Genomic DNA, 12,064 nt, shown 5'->3' with positions numbered 1-12,064 from the left:
CATTTCAACAACCATGTGCCATAGATGACCTATGATAAAGCTGTTTTGGGGAAGGATGAAGGTGAAAAACTGGATTGGAGCATGCTGAGGACTAACTGAAGGCAAGTAAATAAATGGAGTCAGGCTGTATAGACAATTCTGTCAAGAAATTTGAATGTGAAGACAGAGGGATAAACTGGGAGAAGTGTGGTTTTAAGATTCTAAGGATTAAATTTGAAAAATGGCAAGTAATGAATAAGATCATCTATGCAAAAATCACCATAAAAAGAGAAAATATTTCCCAGATTAAAGGGCAGAATTACAATTCATCATGTCAATAATAAAAATAACAACAAATCAGTAATAATATCATTTATTGAGCAATTATTATAAGCCAAGTTGTGAGCTTCATGCTTTATATATTTTGCCAATTTTCTCTTTACATTATAATGCCCGAAGCCTACTAGGTATTCAGGACATATTTACTAAATAAATAATGAATGACCATACAACATAAGTAGTATTATTTTTCCCAAGTTATATATGGGGAAATTAAGATTTCTGCAGTTTAAGTAACTTATTCCACGTTTATATGGCTCCAAAGTGATGATATCTCTAAAGTAAAGATGTGTCAAAAGGAAAATGCCCTAAGTGAAAGGTAAAAGAGATTAGAAAGACTAAAGCTAAGCATACTTTCATATTGCTGTCCATAACAAAGGGTACCAGGTCAGCAACACTATTGACCTTGGAGAGTCAGACCATCTCCCGGAAAAAGTGCAGAAAGCTTAAATGTAGTGATTAGGGTCATTCTAACACTAATTCCCCACCTAGGAGCTAAGGGCCAGATTTTAGATCCTGTAGGTCCCTGTCGAAACTCAGCAAGATGATAAATGACTAGTTTTCTTCCCCCTACCCTGTGTTAATTTGGACCCTCCAAGGGGGAGATACACAGACTGAGAGGGGAAAGACGCTTGCGAGGAAGACAGGGAGAAAGGCAGACAAGAGGCTGAGGGCTATGAGGACTTAGCGGTGAGATGAGATGGAAAGAGGGAGTGTGGTTGGGGGCAAGTGCCTTAGACCACATTGTGGTTCTAAGAAAGTACAGTCGGCCCTCCCTCTCCACGGGTTATGCATATGCAGATTTAACCAACCACAGACTGAATATTTGGAAAGCAATATAAACATAAAACAATACTCTGAAACAACTATTTACATAGCATTTACATTGTATTAGGCATTATAAATAATCTAGAAATTATTTAAAGTATACAGGATGACATACCAGAAGAGGTTATATGCAAATACTATGCCACTGTAGAGAAGAGATTGGAGTATCCTTGGATTCTGGCTTTTTATTTCATTTCATTATCCACAGGGGTCCTGGAACCAATCCCCTGAAGGTTCCAAGGGATAACTGAATTGGCAAAGCTGATGAGCAGTCATTGGATCACGATACCCATCACAGGGGTCCTTGTCTTCCAGGAAAAAGCCTGCCTTATGTCCCTGCCACACTCAGCCATTGGCCAAGGGGGCAGCCCAGGGGAAGCATGGCCTTGGGCTTTGGGATATGGGCTGCCTACTGTCACACACCCTTGGCACAATGTGGTCATGTATTTCAAAGTGCAATGGCAGACCTGTTGATCAATCATGCCACCTACAGCCAAGATCAGCAAGTCCCATGATCACAGCCACCTCATATCCCGTGTTCACTTTTAGCTTCCTACTCAATACGATTATTTTATATAAATGAGTGAATGGAAGTAAAAATACTAAGGAAATCTAAAAATAATGGTCCTTTTTAGTCTCCAGTTAACTACCCATTTATAATACTACTCTCTTAAATAAGTCAGCCTACAGAACACACTATAATACAGACAACTTAGAATTGGTGCGAGATGAATCTTTGACATAAATGTTTAAAATATCATCAGTATCTCATGAAATGTCATTTTCATATCCTGTAATAGGCAAGATAGAGAAAAAGGCAAAGAACGCTTTCTTCTGCTTCCCAATGATCTCTTTAGTTTCCGGCCTTGGGTCAGCCGAGACCTCAGCTTGCCTTCTTTTGTTTCACGCTCTAGTCCTCTTCCCATACTAGCTGCCGTCAAAGTTGCTGCTTGGATTTCCACTTAGCATTTATCCCAAAAGGTCAAACACAAAGCCGCTTGTTCTCCGTGTATTTGATGCGGCGACCACGTGCTGACAACTTGCTTTCTGCAGGATGGTAATTCGATGAGCCGACAATTGATGATTTCCTAATAAAGGAAATAAGCAAAGGAGAACAACCAGCTTGCTTTTCTCAAGGCTGTGTGCTAAGACTGTTGCAATATAATGTACTCATTTGTAAAAGCAAAAAAACTGAGTCGCAGAATAAAGAATGATTTTATTTTCACAGTTCCTTGTGAGTCAATACCAAAGACAGAAATGTCACATAGAATTTTCGAATCCTGCACCATACTGGAACGACTACCTTGAGATTGCACTACCTTTACAAGCTGAGCACATCAGTGCCTGAGAATCATTCATTGTGTGTCTGAGAGAATAAAGAGCTGTGCTTTTGCAACTGAATATTGATTCTTTAGCATTCTGTCATGTTAGACATACCATTTCAGTTGAATGAAGGATTTTTTTTCTCAGAATTGCAAGGGAAAAAAATAATAGCTATAGAACAGCATTTCATGCCTTCTAATATATCGGTTGCTTAAATGAGAGCTTCAGCTTTAACTTTATGAGTAACCATGTCCCTCTTTCTTTTGTTACTCTCCCCAGTAATATCCATGCATTTCGAATTTAAAGTGGGGAAGAAAAGAGAACCGCACATCAAGGGAAAACTGGGTTTTTCTTTCCCAGACTAAAGGAAACCAGAAATTACTATTTAATGGATCTTATAATTATCTTTTTTCTCATAAGGATAGAAATCTTAACTGCCCTGTCCATGAGGCAGTAGACCAGTTGACCAACATCTTCTACCGTTTCTAAGACAGAACAAAAACTCTGTAGAACCTCATTCACTTTACTGAAAGTATCCATTTAGTGGGAGCTTTATATTAATATATTCCATGGTAGGAAGTTGAGCAATTCAAGGGGTTAACACAACCTTTTCAGGCTTCCAAAACATGACTTTTCATTTTGGAGCTTCTTTGGGAAAGGTCCCAAAGAAAAGTCACCTGCTCTTCTGTTCAATAGAGAGATAGTGAAGCCCTCTGACGCAACAGGAGAATGGTCGCTGTAAAGAGTGATAATGCAATGTGATACCATGTTCTTTCAAAGACTTGATGTGAATCTACTACACATGTATACATATGAATACAGAAATATCTGTCGATTTTATTTCATATAATAAACTACTATATTTTTATGTGTGGTCTTTGGTCAAAAATTCTAGTTCCCATCCTTGTTTAGCTTGGCTGCACTCACTGGGATCCTCTGGCAGAATTAAACCTAGACTTCCTGTACAGATGAAAATTTATATAATCTTTATCCTAGTTTACAGAGACTTCAGAAAGAGAGATTATGCATTATCTGTTCCAGAAAGTTCTTTCCCAATTTTTTTTTCTTTGCAGGGGTTCTTCCTCAATAATTTTATTTTTTTTATTTGTTTGCTTTAAAAACCATATATATATATGAGGATTTTCATTAAGTAGTTCCTCTACCAACTTTCCAGGCTACAATAATTGTCATTGTCTAAAACTTTGTTCAAAGATCTTATATCCAAAATGTAAATAGCTGAAAGGCTTTCCTTTGACTTATTCATGAAATAAATTCATTGAGTCTGTATTGGTCCAGGCGCTCACTGGTGCCATGGAGAATGCTTGCAGTCGACATATATCTGGAGCTACACAGGGCACTCTTCTGTGCTTGTTTCTGCTGCGCTGTGGCTCTTTTCTTTTAGTTTGCTTAATCCTCACGCTGTTAGCAAAAAATGCGGGAAGGGCTGCCTCTGTCTCTTTCCTTGCTCTTTTCTTTTGAGGCGGGTGGGAAGCAGGGAAACTTTTCCTAGAAGTCCTTCCGAGTTTTCTTCTATTTTTTTCATTGTCCAGGATTTGGTTCTAATACCATTGCAAAAACAACTACTAATAAAACGATGGGATTACAATATTTGGTTTAGACTAACAGATTTAGATGGAGTAGATGTTAGGAAATCAACCGCAGGAGCTGCAATAGGCATGCAAAAAATTCATGAAGGGTGAGATAGAAAGTGATAAACTGGAAAAAAAGACACAACTAAAGTGCTTTGGGTGTTAACTGGTAGAAATTATTTCCATCTAGGGATTAAGAAATAACTGACTTGTGAATTGAAGCCTGGATTTAGGCACAAAAAGATGAAAAAGGGCACTTTGATTTACCAGTCAAGAAATGACAATAGGGAAGAATGAGGCATCTATCAGGATACAAGTGACATTTGTCTGAAATAAAAGGTACAGGAAGGTGTATCAATTAGCTCTTTCTGTGATCACAAACAGCTCCCACATCTCAGAGGCTTGTAACCACATTTATATCTTGGTCACAGACCTACTTCTTGTCTACAGCTCTGCCTGACCCTGTTCCAAGTGTCTTTTTACTGCTGGACCCAGGCTGAAGGAGCAGCCCCTATCTGCGATATATTTCTCTTGTCGCAGAGAGTAGAAACCAAACCTATGGCGAAGTTTCTAGAGGTGCAGTGATCGGAGGTATTCCCTCTGAGATGAAGCCAAATTTGTGATATCTTTCACTTTCTCCCACCAAGTAAGAGGCACAACAGCTGGTGAGGAGTTTTTGAGCTCTGGAGGCAGTGGATATCATAATTAGGTGTGCTGTTCCTGTCTGTGTCCCAAGTTATATTTGACCCACACAATTTTGCAAAGGGCTGAGAGCGAGAGAAAGATCTGCAGGCCAGGCGTGATGGCGCACCCCTGTAATCCCAGCACATTGGGAAACTGAGACGGGAAGATCACTTGGAGTCAGGAGTTCAGACCAGCCTGGCCAACATGATGATACTCGTTTCTAATAAAAATACAAAAATTAGCCGGGCGTGGTGGCACACACCTGTAATCCCAGCTACTCAGAAGGCTAAGGCAGGAGAATCACTTTAACCCAGGAGACGGAGGTTGCAGTGAGCCGACATCATGTCACTGCTCTAGCCTGGGTGACAGAGCAAGACTTCACCTCCAAAAAAAAAAAAGTCTGCAGAGCAGATAGAAGCTAGTACTTAATCTGCTCTACAACTTGGGCACTTAGGTCTACCAGATCAGATGACGGATGGAGTGTCTGAGATGCCCTCTGAGATGGAGTCTCCAAAAGCCTCAATAGGAGAAGCACCATGCAGGCCTTTAGGCTTTTGAGAGCTATACTATCTTCTGTCATTAACTCTTCTCCTTGGGAGAAACAGCCTATCTCTACCCAGACTTAGAGCTCATCTTGGCATGGGTGGTTCTTAGAGAGATGCCCAGAGAGACACGGGTATTGAGCTAATGGCAGTTGGATGAATAAGCCTGCAGAGTGAGTTGCAGAAAGGCTTATGCTTGGCTTTGAGAGGCTTTGATCTAGCCTTCTTTATCTGGATGTTCGTTAAGGCAGTCCCATTGCCCACCGTCCACCACTGCAAACAAAGGAAAGACCTTCCAGGAATGCTCAGTGCACAGGTCATGCCTTTTTCAGTCATTAAACCTCTTCCATAGGCAGCAGTAAGCTGGGAGGGTGTGACTGTGACCAGGAAAGACCCTGGCGGATCAAATTTAAATCCAAGGTACTGGCCCTTGGATCGGGCTGACCCAAATTCACCCTGGCTCTGTTATTCTGACTAATTTTCCCTGGAGTATAGGCTAAGCTGTGAAAAGAGAAAACATACGCTTGCCCATTATGGGAAACAGGTATTTGCACTGTGAATCACTCCACGCCATCACATCGAGGTACGTTCTCCAAAGGGGGCAGAGGTAATTTTTTTTTTTTTTTTGACATCTAATAATGTTGAGGATATGACCAGACCTGCTCCCTTTCAGCTGAGACACAATCCCCTCTCCTCTGTGGCAAGTGGGAGGATGACAGCCAACTTTCATCTTCCCTGACAAGATAACTCAGACATTTTCCTCAGGGAAAGGCGATTGATCATTGGGTTCTGCTGGAGAATAACGTGGAGTGTATGAGCCAGCTCACAGAACTCCGTTCTTTATAGCTGCCTCCTTTGAAAACATGTGAGAACTCACAGGAAAGTCTTCATTAGATGAGAAGCCAACTTGGGATTTTTACTTCTAAAGGCTCTTCAGTACTAAGGGCTGTGACAAGAGGCCATTTCAGCTCTTGTCAGTATAGACCAGAAAAGCTCTCCTCAGACCCCTAACTACCCCCCTACCCTAACTACTCTGGTCAACATGGATCTCTCTCCTCTCTGAACTCATCAAAGCTCTTTTTGGCTAAAACTTACCACAGAACATTCATCATAGATATCACATGAGATCATGTTCTGTCTTATATTTCATGTCATTTCTGGTAGACTTAAAACTTCTCAAGGACAGGAGACCTACCATACACATTTTTAGTAATCTCTGTGGGGCCCAGTGCAAAGCAGAGTAAATGAATGGTGTTCAATAAGTCATCTGATTGCTGGGCGCAGCAGCTCATGCCTGTAATCCCAGCGCTTTGGGAGGCCAAGGTGGGCGGATCACGAGATCAGAAGTTCGAAACCATCTTGGCCAACATGGTGGAAACACGTCTTTTAAAAAAAAAGAAAAAAAAGCATAAGTAATCTGATTGATATAGTTAGTCACAAGCACAAAGAGTAAAAAGAGTATGTGGGACATTAATCATATTACATCAACTTCTTTTTATGCAACTTCATAAAAAGCTATCACCAATTTATAACTGAGTATTATAATTATTATTATTATTTTGTAACCTAGACAACAAGCAATGTGCCAAGGCCCATGACATGAACAGTTTCCTAGCAACCTGAAAAACCCTTCGTTTGGGTTTTTAACAATCGGATCGAAACATCATCACTTTCTTGAACCTAACGAAGGTACATCTACACGAGAACTTCTGTGTACCATTCTCTTATCATACCTTAAAATGATAACTGAGAGCTTGAGAGATCTGCCAGGAAGCATTTCAAAGAGTAAAGTTATTGGATGAATTATTTGGGGGCAATTAATTGACATATCAAAATTCCTTACTTACAGACTACTGAAAGGCTGGTAAGACATACAAAGTTCATAAAATAAGGAAGATAAAAATACAGTGACCACAGAATTACCAAACGAGTACTATAATTCTCAAGACACTTGGAAGGCTGGGCACAGTGGGCTCCCACCTGTTATCCCAGCACTTTGGGAGGCCGAGGCAGGCGGATCCTAAGGTCAGGAGATTGAGACCATCCTGGTTAACACGGAGAAACCCCACCTCTACTAAAAATACAAAAAATTAGCCGAGTATCGTGGCAAATGCCTATAGTCCCAGCTACTTGGGAGGCTGAGGCACGAGAATCGCTTGAATCCGGGAGGCAGAGTTTGCAATGAGCTGAGATTGAGCCATTGCACTCCAGCCTGGCGACAAAGTGAGACTCCGCCTCAAAAAAAAAAAGAAAAAAGAAAACAAGACACTCGGCAAACAACAGGCTTGGAAACCCCCTTATTTAATGGTCAAATGACTAAAGATATAAACAGATCTTAAAAGGACTGGAATCCATTAATGGTTCATAGAGCCACAGTACATTATTAAGAAAATCAGGAACACTTGGAATGCTTGTATGAAGGGCAAATTACCATACTTCTCAGACACATCATACTGAGAGAATAAGGGTATTGGACTTCTCTATTATTATATGTCTTCAGTTATTATCCTCTGTCTGAAATTATTTTCTCTTTTTCTGAATTCTTAAAGAATTTTATCTGGGCCAACAATGTATTCTGTATATTTTCTTCATTGTATTACAAATACATGTCATGTATTCTACTAGCTTTAGAGGTCTTTGACGACATAAACAATGATAAGTATCATGATGATAATAATAGGAGCCAATATTTATTATACTCTTACTGTGTGCCATACTTTTTGGAATTTATCGATCCAGACTCATTTAATCATATTGCATTGATCTTTGCCTGTCTTTTAGGTCTACTCACACTTGGAATAAAATTATCTGTGAAATCAACAAATGATAAGCAAGTTCGATGGTTTTTTTTCCCATCGGGTAACCTGGAAACACAGGCAGATCTGATTGAAATGCAGATTCCTCACTGGTTTTTTTTTTCCTCCCATTATAATTTTTCAGAAGCCTGTTCTACCAGGCAAGGTGGGGCAAATGTTCTGACAGCCTATCTCCCTCCCAGCCCCTAGCGCAGTGGTATCTACCTAGTAGATTCGCAGCAAATGCCCCTTGACTTATATATTCCATAGCACTAATTGTGAAAAGGATGTATCATTGTCATTAGCATAAATGATAATAGCTGCGGGTTATATACAGTGAAACGCTACCATTGAAAATTTACAAGGAAATCAACATATAGCGTCCCATGAAGATAATGAGGTAGAGGATGCATATATAATTCATATGCTCCAAATAAGCTCTGTAATGAGTTTGAGAGGTCCCTGTGTATTTCTAATTTGTCTACATCTGTTGAAGGTGGGTGGGTTCTAAAACGTGGGTTTGAAATCTCTGAACACCATGAAAATAGTGAAAGAGAAACTGTGAGTGTTATTCCAAAGCTCTAAAAGGCTTAAAAATAAGTCCTAAACATCCTCAAGAAACTCTCACTCTTAGGGAAATTATTAACTTGTGAGTAATGTGAAGACATTCTCAGTAGATTCCCAGTCACATATCCTATCATCTACATTGTTTACTCTTTAGGGCGAGCCCTTCTTATATTTCTCATGGACTCCCAAATACGTAGAATGGCCCAAATAAAAAGAACTGCCCTTCCTGCTCCTTTTTTTTGGTACCAGCCCTCATCCCTCCCAGCCTCAGCTTGGCATTTTCTTGGGATTGCAGTCTTCTGAGGGAACTTGCCTTGGGCCAAAGGAGGCTGGGAGGAAAGAGACGAGAGGGACGGAGGTGAGAGAACCATACCAACTCGTCTTTGAGCTCCTCAGTTCCCCGAGAAATTCTAAAGCGGCCTGGCTTTGTAGCCATCTACAGAATTTTCTCTAAAGAGAAAGCTGGACCTGGTAGCGTTTTCTCCTTTTCTGATTAGGAGGAGACTCTTAGATCCTGGCTCTGAGAGTTTGCCTAAGTTTCTTTTCAGCGGTGGGTGGTAAATCAAGATGGCTGAATTCCCGAGACTTTCTGGTTCTATGTGAAAGTTCTCAGCCTCTACCCAAGCCTTTTTCTCTGCCAAGTGGTGCGATAAAACTTGTGAGAACAGGTTTTCCTTGTGAGGTAGCTGATGCATCTGCATCCATTTCTGGCAGAAAACCAAAGCAAAAAGGGATTTAGAGAAACAGTATAGATCACAGGGGCTTCATATGCATTTGCTTCAGAAGCTTAATGATTATTCAAGGGAGTGTGTTTTATTGTTTGACCTTTACCCAAGCCATTTCTCATAGCTCTCACACTAACTCTAACCCAGCATAACCAGCCAAGACCCAGGCAAGCCACTTTTATTTGGATGAATTATAAGCCTTTTGCCAATTCAACATGATCAGTGTGTCGCCTAGGAGGTCTTTTTCAACAATGAGCATCCACGATAATAGGGCCTTTGGCCTCAAAGGCCTTTTCCATGAGTTATCACTTTTAATCTTAGGAGAGAATCCCTCCATCTGTCTCTAAAATTCATTCATTCTAACATCTCAGTTAAAGCAACTTTTTCTATTTTCCATTCTTTCTCTTTAATAAGAAACAGAATCAAAGAGAAATACGTACCCTTGGCTTTCCTTCAGAAATGAAGAGGGAAGACAGCTAGCTGTTGCATTCTCCAGGGGTCTCTCAACCCACCCCTGATGGCAGCACCATAATCAGTTTAACCTTTGCTCATCCTTCCACTCCCCAAAACAGCAGCCATGGAGACTGTCAGTCACCGAGGAGCTGGGCTCCCCCACCTTCCTCTTCTCAGTTCTGCTGGGAAAAGTCCATAGGATACCAGCTGCCCAATACATGCTTGGTGGACAATCCAAGAAAGCACTTATTTCCCCTTAGAAAGCTTCAAGATCACCAACCAATGTAGACTTATAAAGTGCTTTACTGATTATCTCATTGAACTCTTAACAATGTGATGCAAATGTCTTTATTTGTCATTTTGTAGAGAAAAAAAAAATCAGAATTTTAGTGAGATTAAGTAACCTGACTTCATGCAAGTTACTTGGATTGAACTCATATCTTTTGGTTCATTTACAATGGAGGACATTTACAACATCTTTGCTATTCAGAGTCTGCTCAGTGGACCGTCAGCATTACCTGTGAACCCTGGGTGCTCCTCAGAGCTACTGAATCTGCATTTTAATCAGATCCCAAGTGATTTGTGTGCACACCAAAGCGTGAGAAATACTGCTGTACAATGTAACTATCTCCAGCCAAAGGGAAGTTCCGTTGAGGCACCAAACACAGAGTGACCTAATGAGATGGATGTGTCCCTGGTGGGAACATCAAGGCAAGCTTTAATTTTGTGTTATTCATCTGAAGTTCGTTTCAAGATTTAAGTCCCCTGAACTCTTCCAAGTTGAGTGAAATAAAATCTCAATCTCTATGGAAGATGGATATCTGTATATCTGTCCAATATCTCTTGATGGGGAAAGGGACATTGTTTTCATGTTAATCTTTTTGAAGCTCCCTAATAAACAGAGGCTCATCACTTCTGTTAATTCTGGAGTCCTAGCTGATGTGGCTTTTGAGAAAACCCATTTAGCTTGAATACTCTTGGAGGTATTCATATATAAGGCATATTGATTTTTTTGCTTGAACAAAAGCTGCTTTTGATTTTCAAGATAATTGGTAGTTGTAGGGGACAGGGAAGGGCTGGAGAGGAGATAGCTATAAAGTCCCCAAGGGGAACAGGAACAAAAGCGGCCTCAGACTTCATTCCCCTGTTCTCTGTACATCCTCTACCAGTGAGGACTGCACAGGCCACTCAGTGCCCGTCTTCAAGATGTCATTATTTAGAGAAAAATATACCTGGATTCTTTTCACTTTCTGTCTTTCCCAACTTTATAGAGGAGTTGGCAGGAAACCGAAGGCCACAATTTCAAAGATTGGGAAAGTCCAGTAATGCAGAATGCACCCACACCCTGCCATTCCATGCCAGGAATTCCATTCGGTTCATGTTTCTGCTGAAGGAATACTCACTGACACTCTGGAAACCTCAGGTGGTTGATTAAGTGCTACAGGTGCTGTTGCCAATAGGTGACGGATTTGTGAAAAAACATTTGCCCCCCAAGCTGAAGCTGTTTAATTTGGGCATTGGGACTCTGAAATCCAGACTCTTCATGCCAAAATGACTCTGGGGGAGCTGTTTCTATCTCCTATTGGGACTGCCCTGAACCTAAGTGAAATGTGGCCCAGTGCACAGATGTGATTTTCTCTTCTGTGCAGGGCACCACATGGGGGACTCACAAGTATGATTCAGGCCACTTAGATAACTCTATTAATCGAATTGTGTGATTATTTTTCGTATCTTTTTTTTTGAGACGGAGTCTTGCTCTGTCGCCAGGCTGGAGTGTAGTGGTGCAATCTCAGCTCACTGCAATCTCTGCCTCCTGGGTTCAAGCGATTCTCCTGCCTCAGCCTCCCGAGTAGCCGGGACCACAGGCGAGTGCCACCACGCCTGACTAATTTTTGTATTTTTAGTAGAGATGGGATTTCATCACGTTGGCCAGGATGGTCTTGATCTGTTGACCTCGTGATCTGCCTGCCTCGGCTTCCCAAAGTGCTGGGATTACAGGCATGAGCCACCGTGTCCGGCCCCACATCATCTTTCTTATACAGCAGGTGTTTAATTTGATCAATTGTACACAAGTATGTATTACTTCACTTTTTTCTATCTTGAACAAAAATAGTACCTCTAACCACAGTCTTTCTAGAATGCAGTCTAACTTGGCCTCTTTAAGAATCTAAATCTGGCTGGGCACGGTGGCTCACGCCTGTAATCCCAGCACTTTGGGAGGCCAAGGCGGGCGGATCACG

The 12,064-nt window shown here is 41.1% G+C and overlaps 1 long non-coding RNA gene across 1 annotated transcript; it reads right to left on the bottom strand.

Moving 5' to 3' along the window:
* Window positions 1-388: 388 nt before the first annotated feature.
* LOC141584395 (uncharacterized) lies at window positions 389-11,732 on the bottom strand. The gene is made up of 3 exons (XR_012517437.1): window positions 9,812-11,732; window positions 6,480-6,667; window positions 389-2,234 (listed from the first exon to the last, which is right to left on the bottom strand). It is a non-coding gene; the product is annotated as an uncharacterized LOC141584395 (long non-coding RNA).
* Between the last annotated feature and the right edge of the window lie 332 nt (window positions 11,733-12,064).

Source organism: Saimiri boliviensis, chromosome 4 (genome assembly GCF_048565385.1).
Source record: "Saimiri boliviensis isolate mSaiBol1 chromosome 4, mSaiBol1.pri, whole genome shotgun sequence".
NCBI lineage: Eukaryota > Metazoa > Chordata > Mammalia > Primates > Cebidae > Saimiri > Saimiri boliviensis.
This window is presented reverse-complemented; position numbering and strand designations above follow the sequence as displayed.